The 17,347-nt window shown below is 40.0% G+C and overlaps 1 protein-coding gene across 1 annotated transcript in view; it reads left to right on the plus strand.

Moving 5' to 3' along the window:
* The window catches only part of LOC117980150 (proline-rich protein 36-like), a 578,765-nt gene that overhangs the window by 437,998 nt on the left and 123,420 nt on the right, over positions 1 to 17,347 (plus strand). The window lies entirely within an intron of this gene.

The following is a 17,347-nucleotide window of genomic DNA, read 5'->3' on the forward strand; positions in this document are numbered from 1 at the left end:
AGACCATAGGCTGGAAAATTTCACTCATAAGGGGCTGTGGACAAGTAGGTGCTGATGGATATCTCATGTGCATTTAGACATATTGAACCATTTCAGCTTCCTAAAAGTGACATGATCTTTTGTTCCTCTGGGACTTTGTAGATGTGATATTTCCTCGTCCATTTCTGTAATGGCTCTCAAACTTTGCTCAATAAATAAGATTACTCCCTTGATTTGAATCTCTAATGTCCCTTCCAATGTGGAACTGGGTCTTGGGTCTCTCTTACCATGGCTTGCACATGTGTGCTTTTAATGAGCTGTGTTCATATGTGTTGGGGAAATAGAATCTTGACAGGTAGAATGGAGAAAACCAACATAAATAAAGTGTAGATACTTTCTTCTGATTAGATGACAACAGTTTCTCAGCAACATCATGCTATCATGGAGACTTTTCTTCACTTTTTGATTTTGCATCATGAAAAAAAAGAAAAAAAAGACCAAACTTGGAGAGAAAAGAAAGTTGAAAAGGTAAACTGACACTGTCTCTTGTGTATGCAAAGTGTAGAAAGGGGTGACTAGCCTGAAAGAAAAGAGACTAAGTTTTCTAACAAACTGCTCAGGGAAATTTCTCTGAAACAAGCTTGACCTCAGAGGGAGGTAATTTTGACCATCTGAAAGAGGTCCGGGAAGCTCTTGAACTGCACCTTAGATTTTTTCCTTTCAAATGTGTTTCTAAAGTATTTTATGCTGTAATAGTTAATACTATTTAAGTTCAATTATTTTTATAATATATTATCTTTAGAGAAAAAAGATAAAATTTACTTATCTCTATGTTGATCAAATTAACCAGCAGTTTTAAGCCTTACAAGCTTGGGTCACGTGACTGACACACTATTGCCAGCTTTTGGAATTTCATCTGTCTTGTAGGTTGGTCTTTTGGAGTCATTAAACTCAAGTCAGAATTTTAAAAATTAAAGCTATTAAGTAACAACGAAGTAACATGGGATAATGGCAGTCATGAATGTGGTAATGGAAAGAGTCAAGACTTCTTTTTTGTAGGAAACAGAAAAAAAAAGAAGGAAAAAAAACCCCTATTGGCTTTGATGTCTGAAAGAGCTGAATTGAGTTCAAATTTTAGCATTTACCTTTTATATAATCTCAAGCATCTTTCTTTATGTTATATATATATTCATTCATCCACCAAATACATAATGAGCATTCATTATGTGCCCGCAACTGTGTGGGGTGCTGAGTACATTGAGGAGAAAAACAATATAGTCCATGCCCTCCGAAAGCCTAATCCAGGGACTACTACCATTTATATTTTAAATAGGAATAAAGTTTTACATTTTTTTCAGATTGAGATAAATATGATTAGTTTAATTCTTTTCCCCAAATTTAAAGTGTTATTATGATTAGAGACTTTATAACATTTCTGATGTAAGTTCTTTACCCCTTGTAAATATTCATATAAGTGGTATTCATTATTTACATAGTGTCTTCTAAAATTATAGTCTGAGATTATGATGATGCTGGTGATAAATAAAAGTATATTAGGAATATAATTAACTGAAAATGTTAAGTTACTTAAGTCAGGGAGATAAGTACATAGGTAGTATGATACAACTTGTGTTGTATATAAAAAGAATAATTTTTTCCCGGGTGATTATATATACCATAAATTATTTTTGGAAACCACTGTTAAATAAATTATAAATACAAAACATTAATTGTTCTGGAAAGTCTTTGTAAGAATAGACTTTTCTGAGCTGTTTAAATGAAAGGAGGGAGAAAAGTAAATGAGTTTAGACAGGGAGGATGTTCTGAGTTTAGCGTGCAGCTTGGGAGAAGGCTTGGCTGTGGGTGGGAGTGGAATGAAAATAGGAAAGAAGGCTGTTTGCCCATGTGCTCATGGCAAAGTGAAGCTCCCCAGAGGAATAAAGGAATCTAAAGGGAATGAAGGATAAAGAGGCAGTGATTAAATAGATTAATCCTAATCTGAAGTGTAATAGATTCCTGCAAAGTGAAAAAGTATACTTCATTGTTCAGATGATGGGCACCAGTGGGTGAAGGGGGCTTTTGAAGTCAGACACTGCTATGGAGAATAGTGAGAGGAGCCTTAGTTCCTAGAGACTGAAGAGAGGAAAAACGCAGGGCCCTGCAAATGGTAGGGAAGTTCTAGTTCTTGGAAATACTGCCTAGGATTATGGCAATGTACTTACCCTTTCTAAGTCCTTGGAAGAGATATAACTATAATCAGAGAAGATAGCTTGGCAATGGCAATGCGTTTCCTTTCCTGGAAATTCAAGAAACCAGATCTCAAACTGAACTGTAGGAATTGAGAGGCAAAGGGAAGGATAAGGGGGTGGAGGGAGAACAAGTTTAGAAGAGAACAGGTAATATAGGTCAAGCTCGAGGAGCTCATAGAACCTGGAAATATCACCAGAGGCTACCAAAGGCAATAGAAACCTTTTATAGTGTGACCTAGATTGAGCACCAGGGCCATGGAGTGAACAGGAACTCCCAATGGAGCAAGTCTAGTTTGGACTTTCACATTGGACAGGGAATCTGGAGAGCATATCTTTGAAACAGTCCATGTAAAAGACAATTCAGAGATTTTACCAGAGAAGAGACATTCAATAAGTCCTAAAGAAGAGTAGATCAGAAGATTAGGGAAATGTATCAACCGTCTTGGAATATTAGAAAAGATCAGTTACCTTTAGAAATATCTGAGAATCATTTGTGCTTCTTGAAAGTCTTTTATATATCATTTTCTGTATCATCTTTCATCTAATGTAGAGTGTGAAGAGCTAGCATAAAAATGTGGCCATGTTTTCCAAGATGATATCAATTAGAGTCTGTTTAGAGAACAATTTAAGATTATCCTGCTATATGTGGCAGTGCGGCCCCAGCTCTTCACAGAGAGTGGGAAGATTTTACAAGCATTATCACAGTGCGTTAGCTATTATTACTTTAAATATGTAAATAAGTTGTTTCTAAAGCAGACGTACTGACATAGTTCTTCAAAGTTGTTCCTGAAATTCCTACTACCTTAAACTGTGAGTAAATTAGATGAACAATTTATTTGTAAATCCATTCTACAAATATTTATTAAGCACTTACTGTTTACAAGGTACTATTCTAGGTGTTGAGAATATAGAGGCAAATCAAGAAGATTTAGTTTTTGCCCTCATGGAGTTGACATTCCATTGGCGATGGATGTGAGTAGGACATAAGATATGAGTTATTAAACACACAACAAGATCATTTTAGGTCATAACGTGTAGGACACAGAAAATGCAACAGAATGATATGACAAAAGGGAATGGGGTGGGGTGGGGCTTGAGTGATCATGAAAGAGACCTCTGGGATGGTGACATTTGAGCTGAAACCCAAAAGACACGGCTGCTGGGGGAAGAGGGGATGGCTGAAGGGGGAACAAATGCAAAGGCTTAAAGCAGCAATGAGCTTGGTGGGGTTTCTAGGACAGAGAGGGTGTGAGACAGGCTAGAGTGGGGAGAGAGGGAAGAACAGAAGGAGATAAAGCTGTAGAGAAAGACACAGTCCAGCCACACAGGCCATGGAATGGCATGGAATTGGGAATTTATTCCCAGCATAGTGGGAAGCCATTTAATGAAGAGCAACCTTTTTTTTTTTTTTTTTTTTTTTTTTGACAGGGTCTTGCTCTGTCACCGAGGCTGAAACCTCCACCTCCTGAGTTCAAGCAATGCTTGTACCGCAGCCTTCCATCTAGCTGGGATTACAGGCATGAGCCACCACACTGGCTAATTTTTGTATTTTTAGTAGAGATGGGGTTTCACCATGTTGGCCAGGCTGGCCTCAGACTCCTGACCTCAAGTGATTCGCTCACCTTGGCCTCCCAAAGTGTGGATTTACAGGTGTGAGCCACCGTGCCAGGCTTTTTTCCCTAAATATCTCTTTTTCTAAATATCTCCTTTATTACTGATGAAAGTAACATTGGAGAATGTGACCAAAACATCAAGTTTATTATTTGACAAAACTGATTATATCAGTCCATTTTGTGTTGCTATAAAGGAATGCCTGAAATGAGGAATTTATTTAAAAAAAGAGCCTTATTTTGGCTCATGGTTCTGCAGGCTGTACAAGAAGCATAGTGCTGGCATCTGCTTCTGGAAGGACCTCAGAAAGCTTATAATCATGGTGGAAGGGGAGAGGGTGCAGTTGTGTCACATGGCAAGACAGAGAGCAAGAGAGAGAGGGGAGGATGTACCAGCCTCTTTTAGAAACCAGCTCCCTTGCAAACTAATAGATTGAGAATGCACTCATTATCATAGGGAGCACATCAAGCCGTTCAAGAGGGATCTAACCCCATGACCCAAAGACCTCCCACTAGGCTCACCTCCAACTTTGGGGATCACTTTTCAACGTGAGATTTGAAGGGGACAAATATCCAAACCGTATCACTAATATTTTTGGGAATGTGACCAAAATATCAACTTTATTATTCATAAAACAAACAGAGAATGTGGGCTGTATCTATTGATAAAGTGGTATTCCAAATATTAGACAGCATTAGGATTAGAATTGCCCGCCCCATCACCGGAAGCATTGGATTAGGCTGTCCCTTGAGAGTCTTGCCCTTCTAAGACTGACAGCCTAGAAGGACAAAACAGAAAGGGTATTCTGGAAGCCAGTTGATCTTAAAGAGTCTAGTGGAGGAGTTTAAGTAGAAAGTGACACCACACAATTTTAGAAGTGCAAGAAAAGATTGAATTCTCTGCTTTCTTCCTCACTTTTTCGCTTTATCAAACACTCACAGAGACTCCTTCACGCATCAGTCACTGTGCTACTTGCTAGTGATCCAAGCAAGATTCTAACCTCAAGGATCCTCTAGCTTTATGATAGAGATGACATATTAACTAATGCTGGTAGAGGTTTGAGGCAGCAGAGGTTTGTTTAGGGGAAAGAATTTCGTATTCAGGAAAATGATAGAATGGGCTGTTTTAATTATAAAACACAAAGTATCTTAGAGGTAGTATGGTGGAAGAGGTTTGGACAGATGAGCAAAACTGATCCACATAATAAATGTGAAGAATTTGGAGTTTTCATATTTGTCCTGAGGAATTGAAATAAAGTAGAGAGAGCAGTGGAAAGGATTTTAGAGTGAGACATGACACTAGGCAGCAGGCTGGGCTCTCAGGAGAGGCAGGGCCAGTGAAAATTTCCTGTTGTGGAGAAGTTTTAGGGAATATGGAAGGTAAAGTTATTTCTTGTACTGGGCTGCAATTAGTGCCTGTTATTTATGACCTTATTTATGACCTTATGAAAAGCCTGTTATGTCCAGCAACCTTATATTCCTGGTAAGTTGGAGGAATGCAGGAGAAGGAAATTTTTATTGTGTGGGTGAAATGCTGGAAAGCAAAGAGGTACTCTTGGAGGTAGGTCGACGAATGAGAAGGGGGTCAGAGTGAGTGGTGGCCAGAACCTAAGCCCCTTGGAAATTCAAGCTAATGAGGGAGGACTGCCTGGAGTTTTCCACCCGAGCAATTTAATGTAGGCTTTGAAGGAAATATGATGACTCAGAACTAATGAGGACTTGGAGACTTTGGGTGGCAAATATTGAGTTAAACAGAATATTATTGCATAGAATAATAAATGCAAGAATATTGCACAAAAAGCTGGGGGGTTAAAGGTATTGCCTAAGGAAGGCAATAGGAATTAGCTGTGAAGTTGAGGATGGGTGTGGGTGAGGATGAGGCTTCCCAGACAGAGGAAATGTTATGGGTGCAAAGGCCCAAAGCAATCAGGGTATTAATTGCAAGTTAATTCCAAGCATCTGAATTATAGAACTGAAGAGGGTAGGAAGTAGTGGGACTGAAAAGAGGAGTAAGCATCAGATCCTAAAGAACTTTCTGTGCTCTACTCTGGGCCCTATTCTGATGACAGGGGGATAGAGGAAGATCTTTGAAGGCTTGAAGAAAATGACACTTAAAACTTCATATCTTTTAAAATGCATTTAAGCAATAAAGAAGTAGCACTTTAGGCAGATTTCAAGTTGGCTACGAAGTGAACATAAGCTTCTTTAAAGGTCCTTCTCATTTCTCCTCTCTCCTGTTGAAACTTCTGGTCATTCCAGACTTCCACACTCTCAGACCATATCCTGGGGCCAGGATGCCTTCCTTCCCCTGGGGGCATCACCTGCCAGGTGTCTGGTCTCCCTGCTGTATCTTCTTTTCCTCATCAAAGATGACTGGTGTAGTCTGGAGACCTTGTCCTCTGCTAAAGGGCTAGTTCAGCACATATTTCTTTGCATGAGCATCTTCTCATGAGGGCTGAGAGGAGGTGAACTTGCACTTACTGAGCATCTTCCCTGTGCCATGTTACAAGCGTCATGTCCAGCACCTGGCACTGTGCCTGGGACATGGTGTTAGATGAATGAAAAAGCCTAATTAATCATCATAACTGGTTCTATCTTGTTCCAATTTAGGGATGAAGAAATTCAAATTCAGGCGATTATTAAGCTTATCCAAGGTCACATAGCTGCTGAGTAGCTCAGTCAGAATTTAAACTGAAGTGACTGGCTTTCCAAAACCACAATTTTATCAGTTTATCATAATGTGTCACTCACAGAGACATAATTAAAAAGAACTTCAGAAAAGAAGCTACCAGTGCGTGTCGTAATATTCTTATGGAAATGATGGAGAAATAGGATGTGGATCTAGGATAATTAAATGGATACATACCTTGTTTAACAACCACACATAAAGGCATTGATGGATTGATTATTGTGGGCTCAGAATAAAGTGTGAAGTAGCTAACCCAGTGTGAAGTCCTCAAGCAAGTTCGCCTCAGCAATTTTGTTTATGACTTGAGTGAAGTTATATTGGTAATATTTATTTAATTTGCAATAATAGAAATTCTGGAAGTCTAGCAAGAATGAAAGACAATTCAAAATTCAGAACAGTCTAAAATATTGGATTGAATTCTCTCTGAGGTTTTAATAAGAAAAATTCCATACATACAATAGAGTTGAAAGAATACTACAATGAATATTCATATACCAAGTCCTTAGATTAATAACTGTTAACACTTTATCAGTTTTCTTTACCTGTCTTAGCAAATATCGAATTTTTTACTATTTGGAAGCAAATTGCAGACCTCATGAAACTTTGCCATTTCATATCTTCTAAATACCTTATCTTATACAACTCTAGTACTATGGATCACACCTAAGAAAATTAACAAGAATTCCTTCAGATCATAATATCCAATCCACATTTAAATTTCCTCAAAATTTTTTTATTGTGGTAAAATATACACAACGTAAAATTTACCCTTTTGATTTTTTTTTTTTTTGAGATGAAGTCTCGCTCTGTCGCCCAGGCTGGAGTACAATGCCACAATCTCAGCTCACTGCAACCTCTGCCTCCCAGGTTCAAGCAATTCTCCTGCCTCAGCCTCCCAAATAGCTGGGACTACAGGCACACACCGCCACGTCCGGCAAATTTTTTGTATTTTTAATAGAGACGGGGTTTCACCATGTTAGCCAGGATCGTCCTAATCTCCTGACCTTGTGATCTGCCTGCCTCAGCCTCTTAAAGTGCTGGGATTACAGGTGTGAGCCACCACACTGGCCCCTTTTGACTGTTTTTAAGTGTACAGTTCATTGGCAGTAAGTATATTGTTGTGCAACCATCACCACCATCCATCTCCAGAACTTTTTCATAATCATTCTCAATTTTTGCTTCACTGAATTTGAAATGAAACTTTGTAGGGAGTGCATATGATCTGATACCTGGATGTAAAAACCAACTTCATAAGCATGAGGCCAAGGAGATGGGAACGTATCTATAGCATGAGTGAAAAACAATTATGGGTCTTAGCTAACAACAGGCTCAATTGTGATTGCCAAAGTGTAAGTGCAAACTTAGATTGAAGAATAGTCCTGGATTCAGGACTGCCATTTTCTGCACTGCCCACACGCTATGTATTGTGTCCAGTTTTCAGTTCTATACCATTGGTAGTCAGAAAACTGTCACCAGGAAAATGAAGGGATTTAAAAACACATTGAGAAAGAGGAACGCATTTTAGAAAGAGGAAGAAATTGAGTATTTGAGTCTTGGGAAAAACAAGTTAACTCTTTGACTAAGAGATGTCTATTAACTGCCTTGGAATAGTAAAGAACCACCATTTGGAAGGTATCCTTGTTTCTTCTAAGGGTAGTTCACAGACTACTAGAGGAAACTGCCATGGGAGAGACATCAGTTCAAATAGAGTAATTTAATAATAATGGTTAGAGTTGATCAAAAGCGTTGCCTTAGGAAGTAGCTAGTTCTCTGACACAAGTGCCCTTCACTGTAATACAGGCAGAAGACATCCAAACACTGAGTGGCTTTTTAGATTAGATGATCTTAGTCTAACTATTTTTTATTCAGGATCTTTTTGGTTGCAAGTGACAGAAACCCAAATAATACCTTCTTAGGCAAAAGAGGAATTTTTTGAAAGAATGCTTGAGAAATTGTGTATAATCAGCATTTGGGCTGAACACTGAAACTCAAGGAGGATGGAGCACAATTCTCTTTCTCACTCTCACTCTCACTCTCACTCTTGTTCTCTTCCTTATACTTGCTCCACTCTCATTCTAGCTCTGGTTTCTTTTTCTCTCAGTGATTCAAAGCAGCCTGGTAAGAAAAATAAGGTGTTGACTGTTTCTGAATTTTAACATGCCTGGTTGAAGAATCCTGGTGAAAGACTCTGTGTTGCCAGTCAACTCTGCCAAGAAAAAATGATGATCAATGAATTTACTCAGTTTGCTACATTGTGAGCTCTTTCAAGTAACAAGGGAGTCTATCATAAAAGTTTCAATGCTACAAAGGACAATGGTGAGGTTAAGACCCTGTCCTCCCTTAAGTGACAAGGACAGTCAGTTCTGAAAGGAAATATCAGTCTGCAGAATCCATGGCAAATTCAAGCTACCCCATAGGAGAAAATGCTTGAAGGTCACCTGGAAGTACCGCATTCAATGTTGTAGCATATTTGGGAGCCACTGGGAAATCCGTGCCACCCACAGACTGGCCAGGAATGCAGCAAATAAAGTAAGGCTTTTATTTTCTGAGAAAGTATGGGAAAACTGTGAGGCAAGGGTAATGGTGCATAGCAGCTCAGGCTCTGCAAACATTTGCATTGTGGCTGAAAGCCAAGGCTAGGGCTTGGAACCTGCAGGACTGTAGATGAGATCCTGGTGTTTTAGCAGAAAAGTCCGTTCTTCACTGTACACAAAGGAAAGTTGATCCTCAAGGTGAAATAACAAGTCAGTGGCATAAATTTCCTTAACATGAAAGTTTCTCGACTCCCATCTCTTCTTTTTTATATACCACCTTGCCTTTGAGAAATTATGTTAGCTCTGCAGGGGTCCAATTTGGCTTCCTAGGCATTTATGGTCTGAGAAGTACTCAGGCTTAACTTTGTAGAGGGGGACAAATATCCCCAAATATCAGTTCATGGGGTCATTGCAAAGACACCAATTGAAGAACTTTCTATTTTAGCTTTCGCATTAGTTATTTTTAAATTTACAGAGTATTTTTGTGGAGTCAGGGTGTCACTGTGTTGCCCAGGCTTGTCTCAAGTGATCCTCCCACTTTGGCTTTTCAAAGTGCTAAGATTATAGGCATGAGCCACTACACCTGGTCATGTGTATTAGTCTGTTCTCACACTAGTTTAAAGAACTGCCCAAGACTGGGTAATTTATAAAGGAAAGAGGCTTAATGGACTCAGTTCCACATGGTTGGAGAGGCCTCAGAAAACTTACAACCACGGTGCAAGTGGAATCAAGGACCTTCTTCACATGGCGTCTGGAGAGAGAAGAAGCCTGGAAAAACTACCATTTATAAAACCATCAGATCTCATGAAAATTCACTCACTATCATGAGGACAGCATGGAAGAAACCGCCCCATGATCCAATCACCTCTGTCCCTTGACATGTGGGGATTACAGGTTCCTCCCTTGACACATGGGGATTACAGTTCGAGATGAGATTTGGGTGGGGACACAGAGCCAAACTATATCACCATGCATATTAGTTTTGCCGTGAAATTATTCATTTTTGAAAAAAGTTCTACAAGTTGTAACAGGGAACTAGGAAGAGAACACAAATATGTCACCTGCCCTGGGAGCTAAGCACTCTCTTAGCTGCCCACCTTCCAAATTTCCAAGTCTTATCTGTATCTCTCTCCATCCCTGTAAGGTTAACTTGGAAATAGGCCAGCTCCAGGAAAGTATGAAGCAGGATTCAGATTGAAAGTCTGTTGGTACAGCTAATCTGGCTTTTGTACAATCTGCCATGGAAGTGAAAGTAAGATGATGATGATGAGGATGATGATGATGATGATGATGATGACAATGATGGCAATAGGTTGCCCTGCCAACCAGCAAGTGCAGGTGGATCTGTTTTGCTATTCTGAGAACGTTGTTGGAGTGCAGAGGTAACTAATGAAATGAAAGCTAAAGCGTGTGCACACTTGCTTCTTTGAAAACCCATAAGGAGAATGTCAAATGTTTGAATGTTTTATTATATTTTATATTTCATAAGATGCCTCAGGGTACAGAAAGAATAAAAAGTAATGGTTTAAAAATGGAGGAGCAGGAGTAATGAGTCCTAGAATTGAAAATAACCATCACCCTTAGTTACGGTGGGTAAATAATACACTATAAAAGCCTTGGGAGGGAGAAGGGCATTGACTGAAAAGAGTAGCCCTGACAGTGAATCTAATTAGGTCTACCAAAAAAAATAAAAAAACAGTTGGGACAAATGAGAAACAACCTTACCTTCTCTTCCCAAAGAATTATGCCATAAAAGATAAAAGCGGCATCATTTGAGAGAATTTGCTACAGAATATAACAGTGGCTGCAGTGACAACAAAAACGTTCTTGCCTCACCATGAGTTATGGATGAAACCTATGTCTATGACAAATGTGCCTCATGAAAGCTACAGCATTTCAAAATATATGCTTTTCCTCCACTGCATCTTTTGATACAAAACACATAATCTATTGAAGATGTATGCATGTTCATGCTCACAGTAACTAAGAGTGAGTCCTGCACGATTGGGATGTGGAACGCAGGCCACTGCTTTTCTTTTGTAGTCTTCAGGGAGCCTCCAAACATTTTAGTGTGTGTCTGTGTGAATATGTTTTAGAAGGTGGGCTTCTGGGGGTGGCAATGTGTCTTTTTAGGTTGCTCAGCAATGTAGTTTTTACACCACTACTTGAACTTTGGAAATGGAGCAAACCATTTATAAAATGTGGGAAGACATTTCTTTTTTCCTTAAAATATGTATTTCTCAGCATAAACGGCTATTTGTTGGACAAATTGAGGAGAATGTGTGTGAAGAGTATTGCCCTAGGTTCCTCAGGGAGAATGAAGTAGAGTATGCAATTTGTCAAGGCAGTGTTTTCACACCTTTTTGACTGTGACCCACACTTAACACATTTTACACCTTTTACATTATACCCAAGATATGTATAAGTGCAGGTGCACGCACGCACACACACACACACACACACGTGAAACAAAGATTTCATGAAACAATAATTACCCTGGTTGTGTGCAATGCTCTTGAATGTTTTCAATTCTTCTCTATTCTTTCTTTCTTCTTTTTTTTTTTTTGCTATATATTAAATTTGTTGTACCTTGATGTTTGAAAAACTCTGAATTCAAGGACACCAGAGCACATGTGCTCTGTCCAACAGGTTGGCGATAAGCTCTAGGAGGGTAGAGGCATCTCTAGTGCCTAGCGTAGGATTTAATGCATTATGGGTACTAAACACATGTTGGTTTAGGTCTAATTAGGTCTACAAAAAATTATTATCAACACCATCCTCTAATTATTTGACCTTGGGCAAGTCATTTAACTTCTCCATGCCTTGATTTTCTCACCCATGAAAAGATGCTACTAGTATTAACCTCTTGGCTTTGTTGTGAGGTGACAGCATCTAGAACAGTGCTTGCCACATAGTTAGCTATCATTTTTATTGCTCATGCTATGATTAAAGACTCCGTGGCAAATGTTGTCAATTATGGCCAACTTACTTGGCCATTATCTCATTTATCCATTTCAGTAGTGCCTCTTAAGTTCCTTGAACAATGCTAACTAAGCATTTTACATTCATTTCTTTTGTTATCTTCTCAACAACCCTATGAGGCAGGGACTACTAGTGTCGGTTTATAGATTAGGCTTATAAAGGTGAGCTGTTTGCCTAGCATAACACGTCTAGTCCTTGACAACAGGCCTGTATGAATCCAAAGCCTGAGCAGTTATGGTGAGGGAAGGGGAGTGGGGCCAAAGGTATTTCAGGCAGATGATTTGCCAATTGCGGAAGTCCAGGGCATGATCCTAACACTGTATTCAATATATGTTGCTTCCCCTCTGATTTTTGTAAATACTGTGAATTTGATAAGTTGCATGAAAGGTAGAAAAGGTTCATATCATTTTCAGCATAGAGAAGAATAAGAGAAGTACAGGTTTACAGGCATATTTTGTTTTTTTGGGCTTCCCTTATTGTGCCTTGCTTCTTTGTGATTTTTTACAAATTGAAGATGGTGGCAACCCTGTGTAGTGAGGCTATTGGTGCCATTTTTCCAACAGCATTGCTCACTTTGTAACTCTGTGTCAGCCTGTTTTAACAATAAGGTATTCTTAAATTAAGGTATATACGTTGGTGTTTTTTAGGTGTAATGCTACTGCACACTTAATAACTGCAGCGTAGTGTAAACATAACTTTCATATGCTGTGGGAAATCAAAAAATTGTGACTCACTTTATTACAATATTTGTTTTAATATTGTAATTGACCTAGAAACAAATCTGTAATATCTCCTAGGTATGCCTATTGTATTAGTTCATTTTCATACTGCTATGAAGGAATACTCGGGACTGAGTAATTTATAAAGAAAAAGAGGTTTAATGGACTCACAATTCCACATGGCTGGGGAAGCCTCACAATTGTGGCAGAAGGTGAAGGAAGAGCAAATGCACATCTTACATGGTGGCAGGCAAGAGAGCCTGTGCAGGGGAACTGCCCTTTACAAAACCATCAGATCTCATGAGATATTCACTATCACAAAAACAGCATCGAAAAACCCATCCCCATGATTGAATTACTTTCCACTGGGTAATTCAATGGGGATTATGGGAACTACAATGGGGATTATGGGAACTACAATTCAAGATGAGATTTGGGTGGGGACGTAGTCAAACCACATCATTCTGCCCCGGTCCCTCCCAAATCTCATGTCCTCACATTTCAAAACCAATCATACCTTCCTAACCGTCCCCCAAAGTCTTAACTCATTTCAGTATTAACTCAAAAGTTCACAGTGCAAAGACACATCTGAGACAAGGCAAGTCCCTTCTGCCTATGAGCCTGTAAAAGCAAAAGTAAGTTAGTTACTTCCAAGGTGCAATGGGGGTACAGGCATTGGGCAAATGCACCCATTTCAAATGGGAGAAATTGGCCAAAACGAAGAGGATACAGGCCCTACGCACATCCAAAGTCCAGCAGGTAAGTCAAATCTTAAAGTTCCAAAATGATCTCCTTTGAATCCATGTCTCACATCTAGCTCATGCTGATGCATGAGTGGGTTCCCATGGTCTTGGGCAGCTCCTCCCCTGTGGCTTTGCAGGGTACAGTGCCCCCCTCCTGCCTGCTTTCATGAGTTGGCATTGAGTGTCTGTGGCTTTTCCAGGTGCATGGTGCAAGCTGTCATTGAATCTACCATTCTAGTGTCTGGAGGATGGTGACCCTCTTCTCACAGCTCCATGAGGCAGTGCTGCAACAGGGACTCTGTGTGGGGTCTCCCACCCCACATTTTCCTTCTGCACGGCTCTAGCAGAGGTTCTCCATGAGGGCACCACCACTTCCCCTACAGCACACCTCTGCCTAGACATCCAGGCATTCCTATACCTCCTCTGAAATTTAGGTGGAGATTCCCAAACCTCGATTCTTGAGTTTTGTGTACCTGCAGGCCCAACACCACATGTAAACCACCAAGGCTTGGGGTTTACACCTTTTGAAGCAATGGCCTGAGCTGTACATTGGCCCCTTTTGGCCATGACTGGGACACAGAGCACCATGTCCTGAGACTGCACAAAGCAGCAAGACCTGGGCCTTGCCTACAAAACCATTTTTTCCTCCTAGGCCTCTGGGCCTGTGATGGGAGGGGCTGCCATGAAGGCCTCTGACATGCCCTGGAGACATTTTCTCCATTGTCTTGGTGATTAACATTTGGCTCCTTGTTACTTATGCAAATTTCTGCAGCCAGCTTGAATTTCTCCTCAGACAATGAATTTTTCTTTTCTATTGCATAATCAGGCTGAAAATTTTTCAAAATTTTGTGCTCTGCTTCCCTTTTAAATGTAAGTTTCAATTCCAAGCCATATTTTTGTGAATTCATAAAACTGAATGCTTTTAACAGCACCCAGGTCATCTCTTGAACACTTTGCTGCTTAGAAACTTCTTCCACCAGATACCCTAAATCATCTCTTTCAAGTTCAAAGCTCCACAGATCTACAGGGCAGGGGCAAAATGCCACCAGTCTCTTTTCCAAAACATAACAAGAGTCACCTTTATTCCATTTCCCAAAAGGTTCCTCATCCCCATCTAAGACCATATCAGCCTGGACTTATTGTCCATATCACTATCAGCATTTTGGTCAATGTCATTTAAGAAGTCTCTAGGAAGTTCCAACTTTTCCACATTTTCCTATCTTCTTCTTAGCCCTCTATACTCTTCCAACCTCTGCCTGTTACCCAGTTCCAAATTTGCTTCCATATTTTTGAGTATCTTTATAGCAATACCCCACTCTACTGGTACCAATTTACTGTATTAGTTCATTTTCATACTGCTATGAAGAAATACCCAAGACTGGGTAATTTATAAAGAAAAAGAGGTTTAATGGGCTTATAGTTCCACATGGCTGGGGAGGCCTCACAATCATGGTGGAAGGCAGAGAAGGAGCAAAGCCACATCTTACATGGCGGCAGGCAAGGGAGCATGTGCAGAGGAACTGCCCTTTATAAAACCGTCAGATTTCATGAGACTTATTCACTATCACGAGAATAGCACGGGAAAAACTGTCCCCATGATTGAATTACTTTCTACTGGGTCCCTCCCATGACATGTGGGGATTATGGGAGCTACAATTCAAGATGAGATTTGAGTGGGGATACAGCCAAACCATATCACCTGTACTTCTTTCTGATTTTCCATACAACTACTTTCTTTGGAAGCTGCTTCTCTTCAGCACTGTGGGTGTGGTACTTCCTTGGTGGCAAGATGGAGTCAGCCAAAAGGAATTAAAGCTCCAAATTTGACAGAGGCCAAGAAAATGTGGCAAAAGGTAGGTTACCTAAAAAGCAGGAATAAGAGATACCCAGGGAAAAATGGACAAATCTTAGACAATGGTGTACCAAGTAAATAAGAACACATAAACAGATAAGGTTTTGAAACTGGTGATATCAGGGAATGTAGGCTGGACTGGTAATGCCAATTGCCTGGGGATGGTTTTATTTGCCCAGGTGCCACTTTTGAAGGGGTAGGGCTGTCCTATCCTTGGTTCAAGCCTTGAATTTTGGAATTCAGTTTCCAATAATGATGGCAATTGCAGCCATTGTGTTCAGCAGCTTATGGCTCTTTCTTCAAATAAAATTCTATTTCTTATTAACTATAACTTACTTGCTTATTAAAAATTTCTTTTCAAACTTAGGTCATAGAAGTGAAGTACATTTATTGCACCTCCTCTCTGGTGTTCCAAGATGAGATTTGAAAAGCAATTCACTTTTGTTTGTCTTGGAGGAGACCAAGTGCTCTCTACCTGTTAAACATCACATTTGGCATCATAGCATTAAAAGTCACACTTTCTGCCACATGGCTTAGTCTCTGAAGGAAATGGTTGAGGCATTCTTAACTTATTAACTGGACCATTTGATGAGTGAGAAACCCTTTCTTGTGGAATGGGAATTTCCTTTTCAAGGTTGTACTTATTACAACCTTTTTACCAAATCTGCCTATTGTGTAGTTTGCTGGACTTCCTGTTGCATCCTTGACCCATCTCAGATTATGTCTGTCCCTCCTTGGAACAGATAAAGGCCCTTTGTTAGAAAGGACTCCCATGATTTGGTGGCTTTTACACACCAGAGAACTCAGCTGCTGTCTAACCGCCACTCTCCATTTCCTTGGATGCTTCCGGGCAGCCTCTCATCATCTCTATCAAACTACCAAATATACACACACGTATGTTAAAATATTTAGCCTGTACACCATGGACCATGGGTACTGGCCTTAATAAACCACTTGTATTAACTGAATAATAGTCCAGCTCACCAGTACTTTATATTATCATCCCAAGCCATAAATATCTGAGGAAAAAGAGATATTTCTTATATTAGAGGAGCATTCTCCTTTGGTCAGGAATGGCAGGTTTGGAACAGAAATTCCTGGACTGTTCTTTGAATTATGTGCTCAGCTCTGATGCTACTTTCTACCGAGGGCCACCTCTCACTTAGCTGGAAACTCGTGGAATACCCTCTGCTTTGTAAAGTCTTTTACCACTACTTGCTGTTACTGTTAGCAGTTTTATTCTGGTAGGCCCTCTGAGCTGATATTTCTACCTGTGAAATGACTGTTTCTCTCCATTTGTCTATTGTCTCTTCTGCTAACCTTTAGTATGTCACTGAACAAAATTGTATGCAAATGTGTAAGTCTACTGAAAGGCTTTGAAAATTAAAGGACATTGCAATGACTCAGGAAAGTTTGTGCAATTCTCCTTTAAACATGACATTTACCATAATCCTACCCATTTAAGGGAAAAGCATTTGAAAGCTAAACCGTTCAGATGTTCTTTCTAGCAGATTTTCTCAACAGTACTGTCGACACTTTGAGCCAGATAATCGTGTGTTGTGGGGGCCATTCTGTGCCTTGTAGGATGTTTAGCAACATCCCTGGTCTCCACTCACTAGATGCCAGTAGCACTTCCACAATGACAACCAAAAAATGTGTCCAGACATTGCCAGATGTCTTCTGGGGGTCAAATATCCCCTCTGTTTGAGGAGCACTGCCCTCTAGAGCCTTGATCTTCAAAATGTGATCTGAAAACCAGCACCATTGACATTGGCAAACTTGTTGGAAATGCAGAATCTGCCTGAACCACAGGTGTACCTAATAAGAATCTGCATTTTAACAAGAACCCCTGGTGACTTATATTCAAAACCTTAAATGCTTTGAAGCCTTGCTACTCTCAGAGCTCCTTTTCATCTTTCCTGGATAAATTACCACCTTTTTGGAAATTCCTCAAGCTGCTCACAGGTATTTGTGTTGACTCAACACCTAC

The sequence above is a fragment of the Pan paniscus genome, chromosome 3 (assembly GCF_029289425.2).
Source record: "Pan paniscus chromosome 3, NHGRI_mPanPan1-v2.0_pri, whole genome shotgun sequence".
Taxonomy (NCBI): Eukaryota; Metazoa; Chordata; class Mammalia; order Primates; family Hominidae; genus Pan; species Pan paniscus.